The sequence below is a fragment of the Diceros bicornis genome (genome assembly GCF_020826845.1).
Source record: "Diceros bicornis minor isolate mBicDic1 chromosome 30 unlocalized genomic scaffold, mDicBic1.mat.cur SUPER_30_unloc_4, whole genome shotgun sequence".
NCBI classification, from domain to species: domain Eukaryota; kingdom Metazoa; phylum Chordata; class Mammalia; order Perissodactyla; family Rhinocerotidae; genus Diceros; species Diceros bicornis.
Window position 1 is genome coordinate 3,540,014 of NW_026690902.1, and position 10,289 is coordinate 3,550,302.

The 10,289-nt window shown below is 41.3% G+C and overlaps 1 long non-coding RNA gene across 1 annotated transcript; it reads left to right on the forward strand.

Annotated features, from left to right (window-relative positions):
- The first annotated feature begins 691 nt into the window (after positions 1–691).
- Positions 692–3,820, forward strand: LOC131402166 (uncharacterized). The gene is made up of 3 exons (XR_009218330.1): positions 692–1,057; positions 1,384–1,645; positions 3,776–3,820. It is a non-coding gene; the product is annotated as an uncharacterized LOC131402166 (long non-coding RNA).
- Positions 3,821–10,289: the final 6,469 nt, after the last annotated feature.

A 10,289-nucleotide genomic window follows, 5' to 3' on the forward strand; every position in this document is an offset into this window, starting at 1 on the left:
CCACCACAGGTGTCTGGGGGCCCCTTTTCCTTCCCAAGAGAAGCTCTCTGGCCCCACTCCTCCACCAGCCAGTTGTCATCCAGTAGCTGGGAAACCAGGGTGTGAAATTCTGGTTTTAGGGCAATCATTCTGATCACAAAGATTATAGCAATGATTTAGTCTAAGGCCAGCCCTCAGAGAGACCCTAGTCTTGTGAAATTAACACACCATTATAATACAATGTGGGATGTTTTGGGGAGAGGCACCTGGCATAATTTGGAGGGGAAGAGCTTGCTAGATAAAGTTTCACCAGAATGGACTCTTTAAGAATGTGTAGGAGGGACCCTGGCAAATAGAGGATGGAGGGTTTTCCTGGCAGAGTGGATTCCATGAGCAAATGCTCCAGACAGAAACAACGTGGCGTAAGGGGAGAATTGAAACGAATTTGGGTTGCATGAAGCATGAACTTTAACCCGCAGTAGATGGATAAAATGAGACTGAAAGGTCAGCAGGAGCCAGATTGAGTAGAGTCTTGAGTCCCAGGTCAGGAAGTTTGAACTAAACAATGAAGGCCATAGGGAGCCATGGGTGGTACTAGAGCAGTGGTGGCCTTAGTGAGGTATTCATTTCAGAAAGATTCTTCTAGTGGTCCATGTAGAACATGCTTTAGATAGAGCATCCAGTGAGCCTGCTGAGGTTTTGGTCAGGGTGAAGGTAGTTAAGGCCTGAGCTCGGACAGGGATGGAGTGTATGTGAGGGCCAGTGTGCAACTGGAAATGGTGTTACTGGGAGGAAGGAGGAGCTGAGCAGATATGCTGGTTCTGACTTGGGTGACCACATGGGTGGGTGCTGGTGCCACTGGGACAGAAGACGACAGATCTTAATGAGTGCAGGACTCTGGTCTGGTATCAGGCTAGCTCTCAGTGATGGCCATGACTTTCCCTCTCATATTGCAGCTTTGTGGCACAACCTGAAGACCCTCACAGTCAACGTCACCATCTCCACCCTCTGGTATTCATCAGACAGGAGCAACAGCTCAGCCACGTTCAACTCCACTGAGAGGGTCCTGCAGAGCCTGGTGAGGCCCTGGTCCCAGCAGCTCCTGGTGGGTTAAATCCCACCCAGTCCCTCCCCCAACCCCTGTCCCTCCTGCTCATCCTCCTCCTCCATCCTCCCCAGCTGGATCTTTGTTCAAGAAGAGCAAGCTGGGCCCATTCTACTCGAGTTGCAGACTGGTCTCCCTCAGGTGAGACCCTCCCCTCAGCATTTGCCCCTTATGACCAATTGTGTGACCACCCCTCCTTGTCTCCCCACTGTCCTCCCATTTCCTCCTTCCAGTTCTGGCCCACACCCCCAGAGGTTTCAGGACCTCTCCCTAGAGTCCCCACATCCCTCTCTCACCAGGCCTGAGAAGGATGGGGCACCCACCATTGTGACGCTGTCTGCACCCACCACACTGATCCCGTGGGCCACCATGCCTTTGTGCTGGGAGCGGAGAGCCTCCACCTGTCTGCTCTTCCTCTCGGTGGCTCCAGGCTCTGCAGCCCAGAGTTTATCCATCCAGAGAGAGCACCAGCTACATTTCTGCATCATCATCAGGAACCTCAGCAACCTGGAGCCCACATCCTCGGAGTACACCGTCCTGCTGAGAGACACCCAGGACCAGGTGGGGTCGCCCCTCTCCCGTCTCTCCTTGCCCTGAGGGCAGTGTCATTCCTCCGCCTGACTTACATCTGTTACGTGATTGTTTCAAACCTTCATTTTCCCTGCGTGTCTGGGTTCTCTCAGTGTCCAGAGGTGATGTCCTAGCTGCCTTGCCCATTTCTCACGTGGGTAAACTGAAGCTCAGAAATGGGAGTATTGTGCCTAAGGTCACACAGTGAGTTAGGGGCAGAGCCAGGATTTGAAGTCAGGTCTCCCTTGCCCCAAGTTCTGTGATCTTTCACTGGCTCCAGTGGCGCCCTGCATCCCCAGGAGAACTCCATCTCACCCACTCTGCCTCGCGTTTGTTCTAGGTCACCAAGCTCTACAGAGGCAGCCAGCTGTGAGACATATTCCACTCCTGCCTGGTCACCGACTTCATGTAGTTTGAGGAGATTGGAAGCATTGGCTGAGCTAGTGGCTGATGACTCTGAGCTCAAGTGACACATCCTTGATCTGGAAGTTACTGACATGGTGCCCATTCTGCCCCACATCCTTGTCAGCTAATCCTACCATCTCCTTCCATAGGTTTTCAGGAGATGAGAAAAGCATTAACATTTGAGGCCACCAACCTCCAGCATCCTCCTCCTTCTCCTCTTCTGGAGACTTTCAACAAATATCAGCAGTCTAACTGTGCTCTCCAGTAGTGGAGCCATTAAGCACATGGGGCAATTTAAAATATTTATACACCTATTGAGATATGGTTCACATATTGTGTGTGGGGAGGAGTGTATTTTTAAGGTTTTTCTATATACAGTATCTTCTCATCTGCAAAATAAGTAGTTTTACCTCTTCCCTTCCAATCTGGGATACTTTTATTCCTTTTTCTTGCCTAATTGCCCTCATTAGAACCTTTTGTACCTGTGATTAACATACGAGATAAGGGAAGACATCATTGTCTTGTCCCTGGTCTTAGGGGGAAATTTTCAGTCTTTCACCATCGAATATGGTGTTAGCCGTGGGTTTTTCATCGATGCTGTTTATAGGTTGAGAAAGTTATTTTCTATTCCTAATTTGTTGAGTGTTTTCTTTTTTAGACATGAAGGGCGTTGTATTTTGTCAAATTGTTTTCTGTATATGTGGTTGAGATTGCGTGGTATTGGCCCTTATTCTATTAATATGGTGTATTACATAATCAAGTTTTCAGATATTAAGCCAACCCTTCAACTAGAGGTGAGAGATTAAGATGTTCTCAAGTCTTTCCTGGGCGTGCCATAGCCCTGAGCCCTTGTGGCCTTCTAGATGCCCTCAAATACACTGCAGCTTTTCAAAGGCCCCTGTGGACATCACATTCCCCCATTTTTTCTTCTAAGTTTTTGGCTCACCTCTTGCCTGCCTCAGCTGGTATCACGCCCTCAGGCAACTACAGTAGAAATCAATTATCTCTGATTGTTTTTAGCAAGTGCCCTGGGGTTGGCCTTTCCTCCATGGGCAAGCTCTGAGTCAAGTAACGACAAGCCCTGAACATGGGGCTTTATCGGGGAGCTGCCAGGCAGGTCAGCTAGTGAGAGTTCGGTGGGGATGGGTCTTTTGAGAGCTCCAAACCCATTATGGCTGTTGGGCTGCTGGATGTCTCAGCCACTATAGTTCTGAGAATGATCGTTTTCAAAGTTATGGAGGATATTGTGAGAGCAGGATGGGAATAGTGCAAGTTATAGTGCCACAAAGTTGGCTCCCTTTATCAAGAGTCCACCATGTTTCTTCACTAAACCCTCCTCAGATTCTTACAAGCCGTTGATTAATTTCTAGATTTCTGAAAAGTTGATTTTGACCATTTTTACCAGTGTTCTCATTGTTGTCATGCATTTGCAGAAGTCCTTACTCCAAAGTTTCAAAAATGTTCTCCCTGTGGTTATTTATTTATAAATTAATTACTTTAAATGAAATTATATGAGAAATTCAGTTCCTCACTCACACACAGTAGCCACATTTTAAGTGCTTGATAACAACATGGGGCTAATAATGAGTGTATTTGGTAGTGCAGACAAATGTTTACATTATTGCAGAAAGTTCTCTTGGACAGAACCCTGAAGCAGGGAATCTAGAATCAGGGTAGAATTCCAGACACCCTTGTTGATCACTTGTGCCCCTCCAGGTCTGTCCCCCACAGTAACCACACTGGAGCAGACTCCCTGTGTGCCTTGCCACCTCGGTCCAGAGACTGGACAGAGTTGCCATCTATGAGGAAATCCTGCGGGTGATCTAGAATATGACACAGCTGCAGAACTTGACCCTGGATAGGAAGAGTGTCCTTGGGGATGATAAGGCTCCCTGGTCATTGAGAAAGAAAGTGAGGCCTTTCCGGGGACTCTTGATGCCTGGGGCTTAGAGAGCATTGAACTTTCTCAAGCTGGCAGGAGGTGGCTTAGTCCCCTAGTCTTTACCCACCATTGAGAGAGAGAAAAGGAAACCAGTGTAATATAGGAGGCCCTCACCTTCTCCTAGACAGCTCTGTGACTTAAAGATAGTCACCTCCCCTCTCTGGACTTTTGTTTCCTTATCTCTGCACTGACAGCAACTTGGCCAGATCGTCAGTGATGGCCTCCAGCTGTGTGTGAAGCAGACTTACAGGTTTGTGGGTGGATGTAGTTTCTGATCCACAGGCTATAGTTTGCCAAGTCCTGCTGTAGATGAGCACCAATGGGCTAGAACTTTCTGCAGTGGTGCAATGTTCTATATCTGTGCTGTCCAGTGCACAGCCGCATGTGGCTGTTGAGTACTCGAAGAATGGTGTTGGGACTGGTTTTTATTGTTACTGATTTTTAATGTTACTGAGGTACTAGAATTTTTATTTTATTTAACTAAAATTAATTTTAATTCAAAAAGAGACTTGTTGCTGCTCCATATCAGACAGCAAACCTCTAAGAGGTTGTCTGGGTAGAGGTATAAGTTGGGGGACCTGCACCTCTCCCCCCATGCCCACTGGGTGTTTTGTGTCCTCCTCTTAGAGTTTATGTTGTAGCGGGCAATAACAAGAATAGAGAATTGAATCTTATCAATTATTTGATGTGAACACACTCATGCTTGCAGGCGGAAATCAGAGAAGACTTCCTGCAGGAAATTACATTGTAGGTTAATCCTAGAAAATGAATATTAAGCAAATAGAAATGGAGAAGGGGATGATGTGTTTCTAGGCACGGAAGAACACTTTTGAGTTGGATTTTACAAATTTAGAGAGATCCCGTAGGCTTGCCACTTGTGATGATCCATTCTGCCGCCAGCTGTCATAAGAAAGTTCAGCCCAAATTCAGTCCTCTGTGCCCAGAGGTATGAATTTGGTTTAATTTATTACACTTTTGTTCTGTGATAATGGTCTTGTATTTTGTAGCAAAGTGTGCTCACTTTTTAGAGATGGAAGCTAAAATGGGGTGAAACATCATGATGTCTACTTGACTTTAATATTTCATTGAAAACATGGGATGCATCAAGGTTGGAAAGTGTTAATAATTTATACATTGATGCAATATTGTTTTAATTAGATGGAATATACATTGTTAAATTTAGATGATGGGTGTTTATGAGACTGCTCCCTTTATTTTTCTGTGTCTAAAAAGTTTTGTTAAAAAGAGTGAAACACACTCACATGCATTCTCCATTTCATTCAATTCCAGAATATTCTCCCAACAGAGATGATGCCTTGACTGAGAAGCCAGGTAAACCTGCAGGAAACCTCAGCCCATGGTAGGGCTGAGTAGTATTCCATTGTATATAATACATACCACATTTTCTTTATCTGTTCGTCTGTAGCAGGGCACTTGGATTGCTTCCACTGCTTGCCTATTGTGAATAATGCCGCAGTGAACACAGGGGTGCATAAATCTCTTTGAATTGTTGATTTCAGTTTCTTTGGATAAATACCCAGTAGTGGCATAGCTGGAATGTATGGTATTTCTATTTTTAATTTTTTGAGAAATCTCCATACTGTTTTCCCTGGTGGCTGCACCAGTTTGCATTCCCACCAGCAGTGTGTGAGGGTGACCTTTTCTCATTATCCTATCCAACATTTGTTATTTTTTGTCTTGGGATTTATAGCCATTCTGACAGGTGTAAGGTGATCTCTAATTGTAGTTTTGATTTGAATATCCCTAATAATTAGTGATGATATACATCTTTTCATGTGTCTGTTGGCCTTATGTATATCTTCTTTGGAAAAATGTCTGTTCATATTCTCTGCCCATTTTTAGATTGGATTATCTGTTTTTTTGTTGTTGGGTTGTATGAGTTTTTTATATATTTTTGAGATTAACCCCTTGTCAGATATATGATTTGCAAATATTTTCTCCCAGTTAGTGGGTTGTTTTTTCGTTTTTTTTTTTTTTTTTTGTGAGGAAGATCAGCCATGAGCTAACATCTGTGCTAATCCTCCTTTTATTTTCTGAGGAAGACTGGCTCTGAGCTAACATCTATTGCCAATCCTTCTCTTTTATTTTCCCCCCCAAAGTCCCAGTTGATAGTTGTATGTCATAGTTGCACATCCTTCTAGTTGCTGTATGTGGGATGCGACCTCAGCATGGCCGAACAAGTGGTGCGTCTGTGCGCGTCTCGGATCCGAACCTGGGCAGCCAGTAGCAGTTCGCGTGCACTTAACGACTAAGCCACGGGACCGACACTGGCTTTTTGTTTTGTTCATTGTTTCCTTTACCTTGCAGAAGGCTTTTAGTCCCATTTGTATATTTTTTCTTTTCTTTCTCTTGCCTGAGTAGACATGGTATTGTAAAATATGCTACTAAGACCGATGTCAAAAACTGTACTGTGTATATATTCTTCTAGGAGTTTTATGGTTTCAAGTGTTACAGTCAAGTCTTTTATCCATTTCAAGTTAATTTTTGTGTATGGCGGAAGATAATGATCTACTTTCATTCTTTTGCATGTGGCTGTCCAGTTTTCCCAACAGCATTTATTGAAGAGACATTCCTTTCTCCATTGTATGATCTTGACTCCTTTGTCAGAGATTAACTGAGCACAGATGTGTGGTTTTCTGTCTGGGCTTTCAGTTCTGTTCCAGTGATTTATGAGTCTGCTTTTGTGCCAACACCATACCATTTTGATTACTATGGCTATGTAATATATTTTCAAGTTAGGATTGTGATGCCTCCAGCTTTTTTCTTTCTTCTCAGGATTGCTTTGCCTGTTCAAGGTCTTTTGTTATTCCGTATACATTTTAGGATTCTGTTTTCTATTTCTATGAAGAATGTCATTGGGATTCTGATTGGGATTGCATTGAATCTGTAGATTACTTTAGGTAATATGGACATTTTAACTGTCTTTATTCTTCCAATCCATGTGCATGGAATATCTTCCCATTACTTCAGGTCATCACTGATTTCTTGCAATAATGTCTTATAGTTTTCATTGTATAGGTCTTTAAACTCTTTGGTTAAATTTATCCCTAGACACTTTTTTTCTTTTTGTTGCAATTGTAAGTGGGATTGTATTCTTGAGTTCTCTTTCTGTTAGGTCATTATTAGAGTATAGAAATGCAACTGATATTTGTAAGTTGATTTTGTACACTGCAACTTTGCTGTAGTTGTTGATTATTTCTAATAGTTTTCTGATGGATTCTTTAGGGTTTTCTATATTTACAATCATGTCATCTGCAAACAGCAAGAGTTTCATTTCTTCCTTTCCAATTTGGATTCCTTTTATTTCTTTTTCCAGCCTCATTGCTCTGGCCAAAACCTCCAGTACTATGTTGAATGGGAGTGGCGAGAGTGGGCACCTTTGTCTTCTTCCTGTTCTCAGAGGAATGGCTTTAAGTTTTTCACCATTAAGTATGATGTTGGCTGTGGGTTTGAGATATATGGCCTTTATTGTGTTGAGGTACGTTCCTTCTATACCCATTTTATTGAGAGTTTTTATCATAAATGGATGTTGGATCTTGTCAAATCCTTTCTCTGCATCTGTGGAGAGGTTCATATGATTTTTATTCCTCATTTTGTTAATGTGGTGTATCACATTGATTGATTTGCCGATGTTGAACCATCCCTGTATCCCTGGTATAAATTCCACTTGATCATGGTATATGATCCTTTTAATATATTGCTGTGTTCGATTTGTTGATATTTAGCTGAGGATTTTTGCTTCTGTGTTCATCAGCGATATCGGCCTGTAATATTTCTTCTTTGTGCTATCCTTGCCTGCTTTTGCTGTCATGGTGATGTTGGCCTCATAGAATGAATTAGGAAGTGTTCCATCTTCTTCAACTGTTTGGAATAGTTTGAGAAACATAGATATTAAATCTTGTTTGAATATATGGTAGAGTTCTCCAGAGAAGACATCTGGTCCTGGACTTTTGTTATTTGGGAGGTTTTTGATGAGAATTTCGTTCCCTTTACTTGTGATTGATCTGTTCATTTTCAGTATTTCTTCTTGATTCGGTTTGGGAGTTTGTGTGAATCTAAGAATTTATCTATTTCTTTTAGGTTATCCAATTTGGTGGTATGTAAGTTGTTCAGTGTATTTTATTATTGTCCTTTCGTTTTCTGTGGTATCTGTTTTAATTTCTCATCTTTCATTTCTAATTTTATGTCTTTGAGCCTTCTCTCTTTTTTCCTTAGTGAGTCTGGCTAAGGGTCTGTCAGTTTTGTTTCAGTCTTCTCAAAGAACCAGCTCTTTGTTTCATTGATCCTTTCTACAGTTTTTTTCAGTCTCTATTTCATTTAATTCTGCTCTAATTTTTATTATTTCCCTCATTCTACTGACTTGGGGCTTCATTTATTCTTCATTTTCTGGTTCTATTAGGTGTAGTTTAAGGTTACTTATTTGGTATTTTTCTTTTTTGTTGAGCTGTGCTTGTATTGCTATGAATTTCCTTTTTAGAACTGCTTTTGGCGCATCCCATAAGAGTTGTTTTGTTGTCTTTTCATTTTCGTTTGTCTTCAGGTATTTTTTTATTTCTCCTTTGATTTGTTCATTGATCCAATGGTTCTTCAGTCATGTGTTCTTTAGTTTCCACATATTTGTGACTTCCCCGTCTTTTTTCTTGTAGTTGATTTCAAGTGTCATAGCATTGTGTTCAGAAAAGAAGCTTGTTATGATTTCAATCTTAAATTTATTCAGGCTTACCTTGTTTCACAACATATGGTCTATCGTTGTGAATGTTCCATGTACACTTAAGAAGAATGTGTATTTTGCTGTTTTGGGAGGGTATGCTCTATGTATATCGATTAAGTTCATCTGATCATATGTTTCATTTAATTCCACTATTGACTTTTTGCCTTTCTCTGCATGATCTATCCATGGATGTATGTGGGATGTTCAGTTCCCCTGCTATTATTGTGTTGCTGTTAATTTCTCCCTGTGGGTCTATTAATAGTTGCTTTATATTCTTTTGTGCTGCTGTGTTAGGTGCATACATCTTTATAAATGTTATGTCCTCTTGGTGGAAAGTCCCCTTTATCATTATATACCGCCCCTCTTTGTCTCTCGTAGTCTTTTTTTTTTCTTGAAGTCTGCTTTTTCTGATATAAGTATGGCAACACCTACTTTCTTTTATTTGCCATTTGCTTGGAGTATTGTCTCCCATCCCTTCATTCTGAGCCTGTTTGTTTTTAGAGCTGAGATGTGTTTCCTGGAGGCAGCGTATTGTTGGGTCTTGTTTTCTAATCCACCTCACCTCTCTGTGTCTGTTGATTGGAGAATTCAATCGATTTACATTTAAAGTGATTATTGATACATGAGGGCTTAATCCCACCTAATCTATATTTCCATTGTTTCTCTTCCTTTGTGTTTCTAACTACCATTTCATTTTGGGGGTTTTCTGTGGAGGGTTTCTCTTTTTTTATGATCTATGCCTGTGTTCTGACTTTTTCTTTGCTGGTTACTGTAAGGTTTGTATGAAGATCTCATAGATGAGATAGTACATCTTCTGATAGCCTCTTATCTCCATTAGTCTAAGCAGGTTCCATCTCTTTCCTCTTCTCCTTCTGAGTTATTGTTGTCACAAGTTATTCATTTTTGTGTTGTACGTTTGTGACTAAGTTGAAGTGTTTATAGTTACTTTTGAAGCTTTCCTTCCCTTCTTATTTTAAGTTATAATTAAGTATTTGTTACCCTGTTGTGAAACAAAGCTGTAGCTTTCTGATTTTGTCTGTCTATTTATCTTTTTGCTCAAAACTTTGTAGACATTTGCCATCTTTTTATTTCTGGTATGAGGACGTTCGTGATCATTGATTGTATGGGAGATCTAGTGGCGATGAACTCCCTCAGACTTTGTTTATCTGGGAAAACTTTTATTTCTCCATTGTATCATAAGCATCATTTCACTGGATAGCGTATTCTTGGCTGAAAGTTTTTGCCTTTCTGTATTTGTAATATATCATTCCATTCTTTCCTTGCTTTTAAAGTTTCTGCCAAGAAATATGCTGAAAGCCTGATAGGGGTTCCTTTGTAGGTTATTTTCTTCTGTCTTGCTTCCCTTAATATTTTTTTTTTGTCATTGGCTTTTACCAATTTTACTATTATATGCCTTGGAGAAGCTCTTTTAGCATTGATGTTATTAGGCTTTCTCTTGGCTTCATGTACTTGTAGGTCCGGTTCTTCCCCAGGTTTGGGAAGTTCTCAACTATTATTTCTTTTAACAATCTCTCTGCTCCTCTCTCCCTCTTTTC